Source organism: Lagopus leucura, unplaced genomic scaffold, assembly GCF_019238085.1.
Source record: "Lagopus leucura isolate 7727_CA_CO unplaced genomic scaffold, USGS_WTPT01 Super-Scaffold_100015, whole genome shotgun sequence".
Taxonomy (NCBI): domain Eukaryota; kingdom Metazoa; phylum Chordata; class Aves; order Galliformes; family Phasianidae; genus Lagopus; species Lagopus leucura.
The window spans coordinates 327,411-343,850 of record NW_024962269.1 but is presented as its reverse complement, the minus strand read 5'-3'; the positions used below and the strand labels follow the sequence as shown (position 1 = coordinate 343,850).

The following is a 16,440-nucleotide window of genomic DNA, read 5'->3' as shown; positions in this document are numbered from 1 at the left end:
TATGCACTTGTGCACAAATGTTCTCAAAATTAAACAGTACTCAAACCAGAAACTTAGAGAAAAGGGACAACAAAGCAAAGGAGCTTGAAAAATAAAATTATAAATCTAACATAAAGGTTGAAGATTTAAAGTAATGTGAATTTGTCAGAAATCACATAAGCAATGGAGACAGCAGCTAGGAAAAGAGCTTGGACTACCAGCCTTGCTGTGATTTTGCCATTTAGCCACACCAAGACAACGCTCTGCTTTTTGCATTCTTTCATCCACTGCTGTGTACCAGAATCATCATTTTTTTAAGAAATACATGTAGTCACACTGCAGTTCATGGTATGCATCTTTTTGGATACTGCACTCTCTACATACCTCGCCATTCAAGATAGCTGCAGGACAAGATGTCATACAGTGAACTCCGCTGCACACAGTACTACAAGCGTGTCTACTGTTGGCTGAACAGAATGTAAGCAATAATGCTGTAAGAGGAGAAAGTGAGGCTTACTGCTGCGGAATTTGGGTTCCCTTGCCTGCCAGTTCTGTCGGATCGCTGCCATACGTGCCAGTCTGCTCTCAGGTGTATTCAACAAACCTCAAGGGAGATATTTTGGACATACACCAGCTTAGAAATGGAAAACAAAACAAAGCACATTGATGTCTTCTACATTCCTCACAAAAACAGTCTCTTGTGAATGGTTTTTGTCATTTTCATTGTATCTTGCTTGATTTGCTTTACCATCTTGACTGGAACAATAGCTAAGACATGAAAACAGAACCTTTTCCACAGCCTGATTCTAATTGCATTAAATCTCAACTGAGATAGGCCATTTAAATAAGAAACAACAACTGCAGCAGAGCCTGAGATAACAGCACACCAAGCTAGTATAGGACGATGCATTAAACATTAGCACGCTCCCATCACATGCCAGCACAAGAGCCATTCCTCCTGTGGCACGGCACAGCAGGAAGGCCAGCAGGTACTGCAGCCAGCACAGAGCTCTGAGTGAGTCTGAAATGTTAGTGCTCACGCTGAGGTGCCAGGGCTTTCTGTGCCAAGAGCAGCAGGATGCATGGTTCAGCTTCTCAGCAGTGGGAGGCAGGCAGCAATGTGAGCTCACTGCGGGATTCATTTCTTCATGGACCACAAGGTAACGCCAAGGGAGTTTTTTTAAGAGTTTCTGGATTTGGTAGAAAGTTGTATCTTTAACATTCTGTCACGATAACTGAGTTCTCTTTTAGTGCTCTTGGAAAACATACCATCTTTGGGTTGCTGAGAGCACCAATATAAACATGCAGAATGGAGCCTGCAAATACGTGGTCTATAAAAACAGTAAAAGCTGTTGAAACTCCACAGCTTGTGTGTTTGATGTTACAAACCACAGCTCAGCTGCACCTCCAGGGCTGGTGCAAATGGGAGTCCACACCCAGCTCCCCTGCAGGGAACCAAAAGGGAGGAAAGAGGAAGAGGCTGAGAGGAGGGAAGGAACTGCATCACCTCCCTGAACCCCACCTTTTCCCTGGGCTGGGCAGAGGCACAGCTGCAGAAAGCAGAAAAGCAGAAAGGCTGGCCTATGGAAAGAGGGGAGGAGGGCAGTTATCATCTCCCTTTGATCACAGCCAGTTACCAGGCTGACTCAACCAGCACCAAACCACACGTAGGCAATTCTACAGCGTGATTTACCAGTGTATGGCTAGAGCTGAACCAGCTATGCACGTACAGAGCCGCGGATCAGCTCCAGAAACCTGTCAGCTCTTTGTCCAAAGTCATCACAGTACAATTTCAAGGGAACTGTCTAGATACCCCGAGGATTAACAGACTTATTTTCAGTCAATAAACAGGATCTGTGATTATAAATTCTGTGCTTAGAGAATATAAACTTTCACAACAGTTCAGTAAATAAAACATTCTTGTCTAAATACCAAAACATACATTGATGCCCTATTAGAAAGGTAATCAAGTACACACAAGGAAATTGGAAAAGTTAATTGCCAAGCACAAAATAAAATTTACCTTCTCGTGTGTACATTCTGCACCTATGATTTGCAACACTGTTAGTGCACTTATGCACTAATTAGCTATGTTTGTCTAGCAAACAGTGCCACAGCACTAAGGAATGCCTCCATGCAGAAAGTTGAGCAGTAACAGTTAAGAGACCACACTGCAAGAACATTTTCTAAGTGGAGCTCAGAGGTACCTGCACAGCCACTGCTGGAGATGCCTGTCTGAATTAAACCTGAAAAGAAAATGCATGAAGGTAATCAGAATAAGATGGGCAAATACGAAAATATTTCGCACGTAATAAGCAAAGAAGAAGGAATCTAACTTGTACCTCTTTATCAACCCTTGAGTTTGTCTAGCAGTAAGTTTCTTGAGGCTCTTATGCTTATCAGACATTTGTGAGCTACAATTAGATGGAAATGCTCACCTCCTCCTACCCTTATCACTCTACTCATACTGGCTCTGCTCTTCTCCTGACATCTCCAAACCAACTCAGCTTTGGAACATCAGCACAGTAACCTGTGGATGGGGAGGAACAGCAGTTTTCGCCCAGTCTAGCAAGTTGAACAGGCTTGTAAAGATAAGAAATAACCATTCAGCCACACAGAGATGACACTGTATGGCTCAGCGCAGCAGTGAAGCTGTTACAGCTCTGCTGTCCTCTGCACCCGAGAAGCAAGCAGTGCCCAGGAGAGAACTTTTAGCAGCAAGTTTTATGCAAGCATTGTCATAGAGTCATAGAATGGCCTGGGTTGAAACAGACCACAGTGATCATCTAACTTCAATCATCTTGCCATACACAACGTTGCCAACCACCAGACCAGGCTGCCCAGAGCCATATCCAGCCTGGCCTTGAATGCCTCCAGGCATTATGGTAGGACAGAGACCACTCTGAAGCTCTACGCCTTGCTCAAGTTGCATTAAAACTTCCAGTCCTTCTCAAGCATCTGTTACAGAGAAGCCCTCAGTCACTCACAGTGACTGGGACAGTCTGTCCTAAGCTCTGCAGCCAGGGACCAGCAGACTCCCCAGGGCCAAACACTGCTCACACCGTGAGCAGCTCAGGGACATCGCCAACAACACACCCTGTTCTACCAACTGTCAAGGACTGGCTAATGTGGCTATGGGCTGGCATTACCTACTTACAGATGGTAATTACCTTTATCATATTAATTACCTTTAGTTTTACAAGAAAATTAAACAAAGAGCTATTTCTTCCCCAAAGAGAGGAATAATTTGAAAACCTGCTCTTCTTGATCATGAGTTGCAATAAAGGCTGAAAACACCAGGGGCTGCACAGAGCACAGGTCATGATGACCTGAGTCGCAAAGAGAAAGCAAGCTAAGCAGTGCCTCCTGAAAGCAGGGCATCCATAAAAGCACGTGCCCATACTGCAGTTGCAGTAATACAGCAGCAGAAACAGAGGGAGACTCATTTCACCAAAGCAGGTCTAACAGATCACCCTTGGCCCCGCTGTAACTGAGTTACCTGCCTGCATTGACTGCTCCAGGTGACGTGCACTCCTGGTTTGCTATCCAAGTTTTGTCATACACAGGTGGTGGTCTCTAACACCAAGCTTTACAGAGCAGTGACCTCAGATATTAGAGAACCCACCGTGCTTTCTACAGATCCACATGGTCTCCCAATCAGCTGAAATAACGTTTTTTAGCTAAAAGTCCTCCTTTTGTTTGAGACTTGAATTGCTTATTGCCCGGGTAGATACCTAAGGATGCTGGTAAGAATTAGGTGCACAGTGTCACCCACTCCTTGCCCCCCTTCCTTGAGATACAAGTACTCCTATGTTGCAGAGGGCAACAGAAAGCTGTGGATCCCGTGAATATAAAAATCATCTTCAAGTCATGGAACAACCCAGCCTGAATTACAGCCAGCTGGAGACTGATCTCTTTGCAGCAATACTAAGGCAATTAACCCAGCACTGACTGATGCCAGACTCGAGGACGCCGCTGCCGTTCAAGCAGCCAAGGTAAGCGCCGGTATCCATCCCTGAAACCAACCTCACTGGGTACCAAAGTCTTTAGAATTGCTCAGGGACACACGGTTGGGGAAATGTTACTTCTTCTTGGTTTGGTGCTCTCTTTCTTTAGATGCAGAAAAAATGCCTTGTCCATTTAAAAGACAAATTCATACATGTTGATTAATTTAACGTCTCTCTCATAACACCAATTTTTAGACAAGTTCAGTTCCTCTGGCTTCCAGTTTTTGTTCTGTAGCCAATTAGACTTACACTGAGCAGGAGAAAACACTTCTGTTGCTTTTTGTTACAGAGCAGTACCTGCCAAAGCTTTTATTTCTAGTCACTAATGCAAGAAATAAGAAATCTGCAATAGTTTAATTTGGGGAAACAAAAATGGTGCGAGACTTAGAACAGAAAGACACCACAGAAACCAATGATAAAAACACAGTGCAATAAGAAAAAAAGTAAGAACACAAGCAGTCGGCCATCGTTAGACCCCACATGGGTTTACAAAGAAGAACAACCTTGTGCATCCATCCCAGTAGCACACTTGGAGTGTTTTAAAAAATCCGGGTGGGGAGGTAAGAATGTGAAGAATTCCAGAGAGGGACTCTTTCATTCTGCATTTTGCTTTTCCCTCATCTTCCTATCAAGCGCTGAACAAACACAGCACTCCAGCTGTGTGTGAGCACAGCCCCTCCACAGGACAGTGAAGAAGAAAGGAGGAAGGGCTGTGTGTCCCTGGGTGCCTCTTGCTGCCTCTCAGGTGCATTTCAGACATGCTGCTTTCTGCTCTCATCCCCTCACTCTGCTCTCAGACAGACCAGAAGTATTTACATAGCTGCCTATATGCCATTTCCTAATTGGAAGAATATAGAGCTAATGGAACTGCTTTGATTTACAGTTGCAAAAAATAGCACCGATACCATAGGCTGCAACTCTTCAACATCTGAACAGCACACTAAAAAATTATTTTTCTATTGGCAGCTACCTAAGAAATCTATTCTTAATCACACGTGATTGTTTGCAGGAGGAGATTTACATGTGGAGATTATCTGAAGCTGATCCTTCTGTTAATTAGCAGAATCTGAAATGTGTTCAGTGCTTTTTCTTCCCCGTAAGAAGAATGGGAATGCATTTCTTGCCAATGCTGTGTCATACAATATGAAACTAGATAAGAATAAAAGGACCCAGTATGAAAAACACAATCTAATAATCACCAACTCAACAGCTCATGAATCAAAATCACAAAATGCAGAACGCTAGCTTCACATGATGGAAACTAACAGAGGCTGAATTGGTTACAAATATTGAGGAAATGAAGATGGGAGGCCTTGCTGTAAAGAAAAGGCTCCTTATCTGCCAGCCTCTGGAAATGCACAGCTCCCACAGCCAGCGATCCCATCGCCTACAGAGCTAAAAGCCGGCAGCTGAGTCGATTCATGGAAACACAGCAGCTTGTTGAAAATGATGAGCTGTATTGGTTTGGAGCTCCACAAAGTCTATGAGATGATTCTTCCATTTTGCCTGACCTGCTCAGTTAAGTTTCCAGGGACAACCACCACAGCACACAGCCATCAGTCTCCTTTTGTCAGACAAACCATCAAGGGCGACCATTCGAACAGAGCTGCCATGGCACTGATCTCACAGGTGAGTGTCAGTGAAAATGACGACTAAAGCAAGCTGGTGAAAAAAATCACAATTGCCCTTTGGAAAGAATTGCGTATAGGGACATTAAACAAATACTTTCATGTTGCTGTTGCTTCCTGTGTTGATGTTTCCATCCTGAATCATTATATTCAGTCATTTAAACGTCAGCTGAAAAAGTATGGTTGAGCCTAAAAAGTAGCATGCCAGGACTCAGGGAAGGACAGTCTATTCTTAACCCTCCAAGCCAAGCACATCTTGAGTTTCCTATCTCGACCTGAGCCCCAAGCCTTCACTGTGAACCTTGCCTTGATTGTTTGGCAACCCTTTCCACAGAGGCTGGAAATAGAAGAACGCTGAGGTCCCTTCCAACTCAAGCAATTCTGTCATTCCATGGTTTACACCTGGGCAAAGCTTAATGTCTATTGTGTAGCAATGTAATCCTGTGGCTCCTCACGCCAGCAGAAAGGCGGCCAGCCGGAAACACGGCTCTGCCCAGAATGCCTTTCCAATCATAAGTAGAGGGCAATTGATACAGCAGGTGAAGTTAGGCAAATGGTTGAGGAATGCACAAAGGAAACATGCTATGCAAACGTAAAAGCATTAAAGGAGCCTTTTCATGGTTATCTTCTTAAAAGCACATTTAAGCCAATAACCCTACCTCCCCTTATGTAGGTACTTAGTTATATCTATAGCACACACCAGCATGCCAGGCTGCCTCGGTGCCAGTACCTTATCCTCCTTCCTTGCACTATGTGCCAAATCAAAGAGAAGGAACAAAAGCTGGTGTTATTTCTGGGAAGAAGTGTGTTCCATAGGAAGGAGCGAGCTGTTCCCTTTCATGCACACCACCTATGTGAAGGAGCAGCCTAGGGGCATCTGTCTGCAGACCACACCAGAGGCAGTACAGGGCTCACTCCCTTGGAAGGTAGAAGGCAGCTGGTGGCTGTGGGGCAGTGGTGAACTCTCTGCCTGCCATGGACAGGGTGGTGATTTCCTCTGCACTGCATCTTCCCCCTTAGTTTGCTCTTCCCTTCCTGATGATAAATGTGCTTTTTATTATTCTAACTGATTCAACAGTAATTTTAGAAATTTTATCGCTTATTGAGATTTCACTCAGTGAGTCAAGTGGAAAAAATGCGTTCCAGAGCCGGGATTGAACCCTCCCAGCTGAATTCCCTGAGCCAAGAGCTCCTCCCATGCAACGCCCTCCAGCTGCTCTGGGAGACAGAAGGAATCCGTCGGTGTGGCACCCTCAGGGCTGAATTCTGCACTGACGATGGGAAACTGCCATGGGCTGGAGCCCTGAGCCTGACAGATTTACAGCTGGTGCTATTTCGGTATTTCGGTGCTCTGCTAGGCAGCAGCATATAAAGGAACAAACAAAACACGTCCTTCCAGTTCTCTAAGAAACTTCCCCTTAAAAGAAGGTGGTTGTAAGCAACCTGTAGCTACTGAATAAGACATATCAAGGTGGAACAAGCTCCCTCCCTACCAAGAACAAATGAGAGTCTGCATTGCTTCTCAATTTGTCCTGTCAATATTTCTAGGCCCATAAGTGTCTTCTAGAAATCCAAGATCTCCAGTGCCCCAGTTCACAGCTTTGGACACTGTCTTGTCATCTCGTTCTTATCAGGCATCCGGCAAAGCAGAGACCTGTGAGCACACGTACACGTTCATAGAGGGAGAGCTACAGAGAGAGGGAGAGAGAGGAACAGAGAAGGAATGCTGTAAGAACACAGTAAACTTATAAACCTGAAAAAACAAAAGCCATCTCTTATCATTCCCCTGAGTTTCGTTTGTCACCGCTGCAGATGGACGGAATCTGCAAGCCCTACTCCTCTCCCATACACCAGCTAGGAGAAATAAATACAACACTCAAGCAGCTGTCAGGGAACTCCAAGATGGGAAACCAGTTGGGGAGGACTCCCACCAGCCTACTGACCCACGGATGGGCCAAAGCAGTCTGCTTAGGGCTGGGAGCCTGCTAAGTACCAGCCTGTACTTGCATAGCAGACTTCGGGTACCTGAATGTGGCTTTCAGATCTGCCTTTGACCTTGAGAGAAGCTCTGCCATCCCAGGGCACTAACTGGTCTCCCACCCAAGTGCTCACTCAGCACAATGTACACGGGTGGGCTAGGTGAGGGAAACAGCTAACCTTACAGGGTTGAGAAACGTAGAACACGTTTTTCTACCAAAAATTACATATTAGGCAATGACAGACCTGTTCTTTTGCCTTCTTGACAACAAAGAGGGGGTGAAGGTCTTGTAGGTCCTTTCCAACCTTGTGATTCTATGATTCTATGAAAGAAGGAACCATAGAGTTTGAAGCTCTAGCTAACAAGAACACATACATACAGACATACAGATATCCTATGAAGCCCACAGTGTGTTTATCATTGATACAAGGCACTCTAAATATTATCATCCTGCACGAAGCAGAGACAGGAATCCCAGTGTTGCTGCACTGTGCTCACATTGCTGGTTTGTGCCCTCAGGATCACTTCCGCTCTGTTTCTACATCTTACATTGCTGAGATGAACAGCCAAACATCCATGAAAAGCTAAGACATACGACAGTAAGAAGCCCAACACTGTATGCCTTAAATCACAGTAAAAGGAGGTTTTGAATATTAGAAGTTCTAATTTTTTGTATTGTAACTGGTAACTTAGAGAAGATGGAGTATGCCTGTTCCCACTTTAAAAAGCATGGCATTTCTATATTCCACATCCTTTCTGGCACACAGATGTGGGAAGGATACAATACAGCCCTGCAATACAAGTTAATGTATTCTGAGTGGTTTGTACCCAATTACGAGTAGATGGAGGGCAGAGAATAAGAAAAGCAAGTGAAAACAGCAGAAAAGAAAAAGGAAATGCTATGGAAATGTTGTTCATCATTAGCAGAAACCAACCTACACAGTGCACTGTGTCAATGCGTACACTTTGGAGTCTGCAGGAGTCAGCTGCCAGATGAATTGCAACCATTACAGAGATGGTTCCACAATGCCTCCTGAAGTGCAGTTTTGCTGGACCTGGGGAAGGGAGAGTCAGTGACACAGCAAAAACCAAACCTGCTGTTGCTTTTCAGCAATGGAGATGAGATGAACCCTGGGGAACAGATTCCTCTAAATTACCAAGCAATCCATCAGACAAAATATTCCAATTTCTCACTAATAAATGAAACTCACAACATTTAAGGCTCACCCATTGTTAGACTTGGAATATTACTCAGTTTGACATATAGCAGTAAGAAACAGTATCCTCTATAATCCGTACAAACGATCTTACAAAGCTGTAATAAGGAAATAAGAAATCTTATTACCACTCAAGTTGGAGGTGCTTCACACATCCTAGTACCCACGATCTGTGTCGCAAGGCCTCCAGCAGGCAATGAGCTCGCTGCACATCTCAGCACCCGCTGCTTCAGCCCTTCTCCCACGGCCCCAGGTCAGGGCAGCACCACGTTCCGAAAGCTGCATCTATTTGTTGATAGGTTTTCCAGTGTCTGGATCATCAAAGGCCACAGGAACCAGATGCATGCCTCTACTTAAGCCCATTTGTCTGGGACAGGTGCTCAGCGCAGGCCAGAAGGCACAAGCAGCTTGGGGCCACCTGTGCCATCTGCCCGAGCCCCAGCCTGGGGTGGAAGGGCACAGTAACAGTGAGCCCATCTTTCTAAATGCCACCATAACAATTATGACAGGCAACCTAAAGAGGCAAAACAGAAGGAACCTACACATAAGCCATGATCTAGGGGATGATTTTCCTTCTGCTGGCTACAAGTACACCCTCCAAGGGCCGTGCAAGGCTGCTTAGACCGTATCTTTCTGCACATCGCTGCCTTTTGTGCTCTGAGAGCTGCTCCTTGATTTCAAGTGACTGTCAGACAGTGAGAATCCAACACCACCAGTGCTAATCCACATACCAGCAGGTGGGTATCTTGGGTACAAAAACCTGTGAAAACACATCACCCTAAGCATACGTGTTATCACTTCTGCATCAAAGCGTAAAGCCGGGGGAAAGCAGCACTTCCAAACTGCCCATCCCAGGAGCACAGCACAGCAGCACAGCTCAGTAGACCCCCCACTAGCACTTCACAGCCCACAAGCTCATGCCCGTGCCAGCCCTGACCAAGGGGCTGCAGGAGCTGTGCAGACCCCAGGGCTAGAACACGGTTGGCACCCACAGGCTCTCCTGAAAATTACCTGCCTCCTACACTCAGAAACGATGGCATTTTGAAGGGGCATCACCCCACTGCTGATCAGGTGGTAAAGGAAAGAGATGCACCCTGCTTTCAGAGGGCTGTAATGATTTTGCTTCAGAATGGTCTCCTTGTGCTGTAGACAGAGCGCACACACTGGTTGAAAGGAAAGGAATGAACCTGTGCAGGGAGTGTGCCTTCTTTCCTGCATATATTTATGTTGTTAATATACACTCACAGATGTGCCGGAGATTTGGAGAACGAGAGTTTACAAGTCAAAACGTTTTTTCTGTTTGCTTTTAAAAATACAAAGTTTGGAATGAATACACTGTTTAAAATAGAACAGACACACGCAGAGAAAGGCAGCAGTTAGTGGCTGCCTCACACTTAAGGGCTCTCAAAAGCGAGTATCTGCTATTCGTGCATTGAAGGACTTGCTCCTCCTGAGCTACTGTTTTGAAAAGCTTCTGCCTCTGCAAGATGAAGACATCCCAAGGGCTGCTGCGTAGGCTGAAATTCCACGTACTCTCAGAACACTACTCCTTCACTTGAAGAAAAGAAAGATCAGCAAGGGCAGCGTGTTTCTGCGTTAGCTGCTCTGGTACTAATAATGAGGTCAAAATAAGTCTGCCTAAAGAAGCGAGCTGGCCACGTAGCCAGATGATACAAACCAAGCCCCAAACACATGCCTGCCCCCTGTGCTGAACTCCCCAGCAACACAACGTGCCCATCTAACAGATGCGGGAGCCATCCTGAAAGGTTACAAAACCTTGACCTGTCAATTGCACGTGGAGGTGACAACATTGCCAGCTTCAGCAGTGTGCAGCTCTGAGAGGAAGGAGCAGCACCTGCCAGTACACCCACAGAAGTCACTATATCTTTCTTACTGTTGTTTTCTACAACAGACAGTCTCTCTTACGTCAACAGCTACTGAAAATGTATGCTTTTGGTACTATTCCACACTGACAAAAGCTTCCTGAGTATCCAAACATAGCCTGATACAGGAAGCCTGTTGGCAAAGCAAGGGAAGGCCCAGGTGGCAATAAATATGGATATGAGGACAGAGGGAGAAAGAGGAATCAGCAGTACTGCAGCAGCAGAGAAAATCAAAAGCAACAATGCAAAAACCCACTCAACCCAAAACCTCAGATGGCTGTTTGTGCAACTCTGCCACAGCCTAAACCCAGGACTTGCTCTGGGATTATGGTCTGAGTTCCAATACATTCCCCACCCACCACCACACTCCTTCACTGCTCTCAGAGCTGCATTGGAGCCATCTGTGTAACCCTCCCCTTCCCCACGTCTGTTCTTCTGGCAGCTGCACTCCATCATCCCCTTAAAAATCTCTTTTCAAAGTTCTTGAGGCAGAAGGCCTTTTGCAGGCTAAGAGTTATCTCTAAAGTCAACAAGGAAACCACAGTGTGTGCTGTGCTTTACAGATTAAAGAGGAAGGACTGAAGTTGGAGAATATTTATTTCTAATGGGAAAATAATTGAAGGTTTTAGGGATCAAGAGGTTTTGTTTTTTGTTGGTTTTTTTTTTTTTAACCAAAACCATGTATCTGACAATAAATAGGACTTACTGAAATACTACATGTTGCTGCTGCAGGAGAGTTTCAAGATCACAGGTCAGCAGAAGCAAAAGAAATGCAGAGGAGTGTTTCCTGACAGCACTGCTGGTTGGCAAGGTGAAGGCCAGGGGAGCACTGTGGGAAAGAGGTACTAATGTCTATGAAGTCCAGTAGCAGAGTTCAAGTGCTTGTCGTTATACGAGATAAAATTATTGCAGATTTTTGAGCACAGAAGTCATGGACTTTCTTCTTCTTTTATTTAAAGAATGTCTGAAAGTAGTTGTCATCACAGTATCCTGTCCTCATCTAGCCACAAGTCCCAGATGACTTACTCAGTTTGTGCATGGTTGTGTTCACATACACCGCGCACATGGAGCCGTCTTTCTCCAGGGCTCTTCACAGTGGGTAAATGCAGAGGTGCTGTTAGCACACCTAGCAGACACCTCAGGCAAGTGGCCTCCATCAGGAAGAACAGAAGTAGAGAATCATAGAACCACCAAGGTTGGAAAAGACCTCCGAGATCATCCAGTCCAACCACCCACCTACCGCCAATATTCTCCCACTAAACCTCATTAAACATCTAAATGTTTCTTGAACACCTCCAGGGATGGTGACTCCACCACCTCCCTGGGCAGCCTGTGCCACTGCCTGACCACTCTTCTGGAGAAGAAATTTTTCCTGATGTCCGACCTGTCCGTCCCCTGGCACAGCTCGAGGCCATCACCTCTCATCCTATCGCTGTTACCTGGAGCAGAGGCCGACCCCCACCTCACCACAACCTCCTGTCAGGGAGTTGGAGAGGGCAGTCAGGTTTGCCCTGAGCCTCCTCTTCTCCACACTGACCCATCCCAGCTCCCTCAGCAGCTCCCCATAACACTTGTGCTCCAGACCCCTCACAGCTCTGCTGCCCATCTCTGGACACGCTGCAGGGCCCCAGTATCTTTCTGGCAGTGAGGGGCCCAGCTCTGAACACAGCACTCCAGGTGCAGCCTCACCAGAGCTGAGCACAGAGGGATGATCGCTTCCCTGCTCCTGCTGGCTGCACCATTGCTGACACAAGCCAGGATGCCACTGGCCTTCTTGGCCACCTGGGCACACTGCTGGCTCGTGTTCAGCTGAGCATGGACCAATATTCCCAGGTCCATTTCCTCTACACAAACTTCCAGCCACTCTGCCCCAAGCCTGTAGCTCTGCCTGGGGTTGCTGTGGCCAAAGTGCAGGACCTGGCCCTTGGTCTTGTTTAATTTCATCCCACTGGCCTCAGTGCAGTGCTCCAAGCACTGGGTGCTCCTCCTCTGAATAATCTTAAAACTCTATTTGCCTTCCATGATCAAATTTTTAATTCCTCATTTAAATGAACATCATTTAAAGTTGCCCAAGCACTCACATTTAGTACTTCTACAGCTTCATACACAGGGATTTGCCATTTTACCTCCAATCTTCCTTTTCTGTCACAACATAGTTTTTTAAATTTTGAAATAAGTGCATTAGGTGGCATTCCAAAGTTGCAGTGAGCAACGAGATGTCTTATTTTCTCCCTTGAACGTCACCAGAAGGCAGCAGACAAAGCAGAGATCTTCTCTTTGCACGCGCTTTACAAAATGATGGGGTCAGCCTCCAGCGACACTGGCTTGTGCTTACAGCTGACATCCCATGCGGATCATCCATGCAGAGATGGGATGATATCCCGTCTCTGATGATCCCATATGGGCCTCTGACTCGACCACAGGCAAGCAGAAGCATCAGCTGTGATATATTTTGACTGACCCTTAGAACAGGCACAAGCAGAACATTCGCTTATTAATTATAATTGCCGTACAAAAACTGGCAGATGGCAACACGAGAACGAGCAACAATTTGTACAGTAGTAAAAAAAAAAAACAACAAAGAGAAGAAAGGAAAAGCTCTTTTAGATATTGGACTGCAAGTAATGTGCGATTTGTGGCAGACTGAGAAAGTGGAAAAGGAACAACACTAGGAGTGAAATATTTTCAGGAACGGCCTTGATAGCTCTGGCAAAAGGGGTTTTGGGTGTTCAAGTAGAAGGCCCCAGCAACTGCCCCAGAAGCAGTGCACCTACAGCAGGCCGGAGGGCATACACCAGGTGCAGGAGTTCTGCTGGCAGTGGGAACTACGTTGGGCAACTCTGCACCCTGCTCTGCCCACAGCTACCAGAGGCACCACATCCCAGAAGGAAGCAGCAGGGGAACAGCTTCGCTCCTCCTTCCCACCGTAACCAGAAACTCAATCTTTACTCAAATGTTAAGCCACATACGTGGGCCATTAGTCAAAACTGCTTTTCTTTTAAATAGCCTTACCAGCTATGACATTTCATGATATTATTTTTACTCTGGTCTGTTCCAGAATTCACACTGATCTTTAGAAAAATTATTTCCAAAATAAATCCTAAAGCATCTTCTATATATTGCTGTTATATGTCATCATTTTACATAAAAGCAGATAGTAAGATAAATGGAAGTGATCAAAAAGTGGAGTACTTCCAAGAAAATAACTGATGCTTAAGCTCTGCCAGCTATCAACCATCACCTTTTGACATCTCGGCGTGGTACCACTCAACCTTGAGTGAGAAAGGCAAGAATAAAATACTACGTTTATCTCAAGCAAGAAAGTGCAATAGAAACCAACTTGCAGTGGTCAGAAGAGCCAGAATGCAAATAAATGCAACACAATGCTGCTAGCACTGCATTAGGCAGCTCTGCCAGCCCAGAAGCAGCATCAGGAGCACGGCTAACCAGGCTCAGTCCCCACAACAGCAAGGCAAAAAGCTGGGTCAGGGCTTGCAGTGCTCGGTGACTGGGAAACCACGCTGAGTGCTGCAGCACAAGAGCTATTACTGGAGTGATGCCTTTAGAGAAGAGAGCACTTGAGTGGGAGCATGGCACTCCAGCAGTGGTCTGCAGGCATCATCGAGGGCTGTGCTCCTTCTCCCTGCTCACAAGTTGCTGTATTAACACAGATGTGCAACTATCAGAATTAAGCATGATGCTGAGCTTCAGTATCACTCTTAGCTAGTGGCAAGCTGGAGGAGAGCCCTGCTGGCTGCATATTGTCTGCTGCCCTTGGCTGCTTCTGTACTGCACAGTACGCTTTGTTTCCAGCTTGCAGCTGGTTTGCACAGCTCCAATTGTATGGCTGCCAAAAACACTTAAACTCCAACCTGCGTTTAGTGAGAGAGAGCTTTAAGAGATCATTTTTTCTTTCTGCATTTTTGTTTTTGAGAGATGGAGGTGAGGAAGGTTACAGACTTTCCTCTCGTGTTCAATTCACATGCTGTGGAGTACTGGCCAAGTGGATGCTTTTAGCCACGGCAGCGCTACACTGCAAAGACATAAGAAGACAGGGCAGGTCAATGTCAGATAATTCTGGGGAAAAAGCTGTGGAATGCTTTCTGAATTTTTATGTCATTTAAATACTCCTCTAGAAAATGGTTTTATGAGATGTTGGGTCAGAATGCAACTCCAAACCACAAAGTCAGAGTAGGTGATTGCCATGGAAGAGTGATTCATCTGTGCAGAATAAAGTATTAACTTCAAGTATTAACTAAATATAACAGACTTCATCTAAGAAGGGATGATGCAGTTCAGCTGATGAGATTCAAAATAACAGCTGCCAATCAAGCAAAACTGCCAGCTATCAAAGATAGTGCACAAAAGATCAGAAGGATTATAAATACAAGGAAAGCCTCAGAGAGGACAAAAATGGTGTAAAACACAACAGCAACCCAGCAGAGCGGACCAGAAATCCCATGCATCCTTCACGTGCTTCTGGCAGCATCCCAGACGCCGAGGGCACATCCAGCACTTTCTCCAGACCCTCAAGCCCAGCACCGTGCAGCTCAGAGACTTCCTGAAAAGGCAACGGCGTCTTTGTACTCGACAGCCTTGTATGGAATTTTCCTTCATCCATTTACCCAGTTACCTTTTGAACTCATGTAAAATTTAGTATCCACAACATCCTGGGGAAGGACATTCCGTAGCTGAAGTACCTTGCTGTGTGTCTGAGCTGCCAGGCACTGGTGCAGAAGGAAAGAAAACAGATGAGAAGCTAACTCTTGCATATCACCTCCATTCACTGTTCCCTAAGCCATTCTGACTCTGATTTCTATTACACAGTCATCCAATCATCCACCTTCATGACGGCCAGACTCTCAAAAACGACTTAAAATTTAAAACCCCCTTCAGATTTGCAGTTGAAATCAAATGATTCTGTTCTGCCTCTGTCAAGTTTTACAGAGCCCAACTGATCTGGGGGCTTCCCTCCGTCCATCCAATTGCATTTGCCTGCGCTTTGTACCTTTCTGCTCTATCCACACAGACACAGAACCGTGCTGCAGGCAGAATACTAATGAGAGATTTCATGTTATAATTGCATTTAGATTCAAGAATAAAGAAATCACAGCAGTAAAACAAACAGCAAGTAGATGGGCAGAGGGAGGAGGCACAGGAGGATGAAGAATGACTGCGTGATCTTACAGATAAAGAGCAGAAGTACTGACTGTGAACTGCAGCGTAGTGAGGGGAGGTCACGAGAAGTGCAACCCCCTTCCAGTAAACATCTGATGTCAAAAAATGCTTCAAAACAGACCCACAGTGGGCTCTGCACACACACATTCGGAATCTTCCTCTTTTGTAAGCTGCTGTGCAAGGTCAAGTCTGAGTGCAAGAGCTGCGGTGTTCCTAGAGACTGCTAATGCTCATTTGCTGCTACAAAACGAATCCTGTTAAGCTTTTAGAGAAACGACTCTCTTCTAACCTCCAGTATCTCAAACACCAAAGAACCTATTAGAAAATGAGGGAACAAGACATAGGACACGCATGCACGCAAGGTATTCTATGTGATAGCATAGCTTATATTTCTTCAGATCAAAAATGCGATTATAAATTCTCTATGTTGAATTAAAAATGATACCTTGCATTATTCAGTATTAACTACTGCAAGTGCCATTCATTAGAATATTTAGATTCCTGTAACCTGCCCAACACTTGTTACAAGCTCTTATTTTCACTCACTTGCACTGCTGCCCAGATGCAGCT

General features: G+C 45.5%; 1 protein-coding gene across 7 annotated transcripts in view; it reads right to left on the bottom strand.

Annotated features, from left to right (window-relative positions):
- PEAK1 (pseudopodium enriched atypical kinase 1) overlaps positions 1–16,440 on the bottom strand; it is a 95,727-nt gene that overhangs the window by 50,107 nt on the left and 29,180 nt on the right. The window contains exon 4 of one of the 7 annotated variants that reach the window (XM_042876272.1): positions 2,187–2,225. The exons of the other annotated variants lie outside the window; for them this stretch is intronic. The gene's annotated coding sequence lies outside the window, so the exon portion shown is untranslated. The remainder of the gene's footprint in view (positions 1–2,186; positions 2,226–16,440) is intronic. 7 annotated transcript variants of the gene reach the window in all.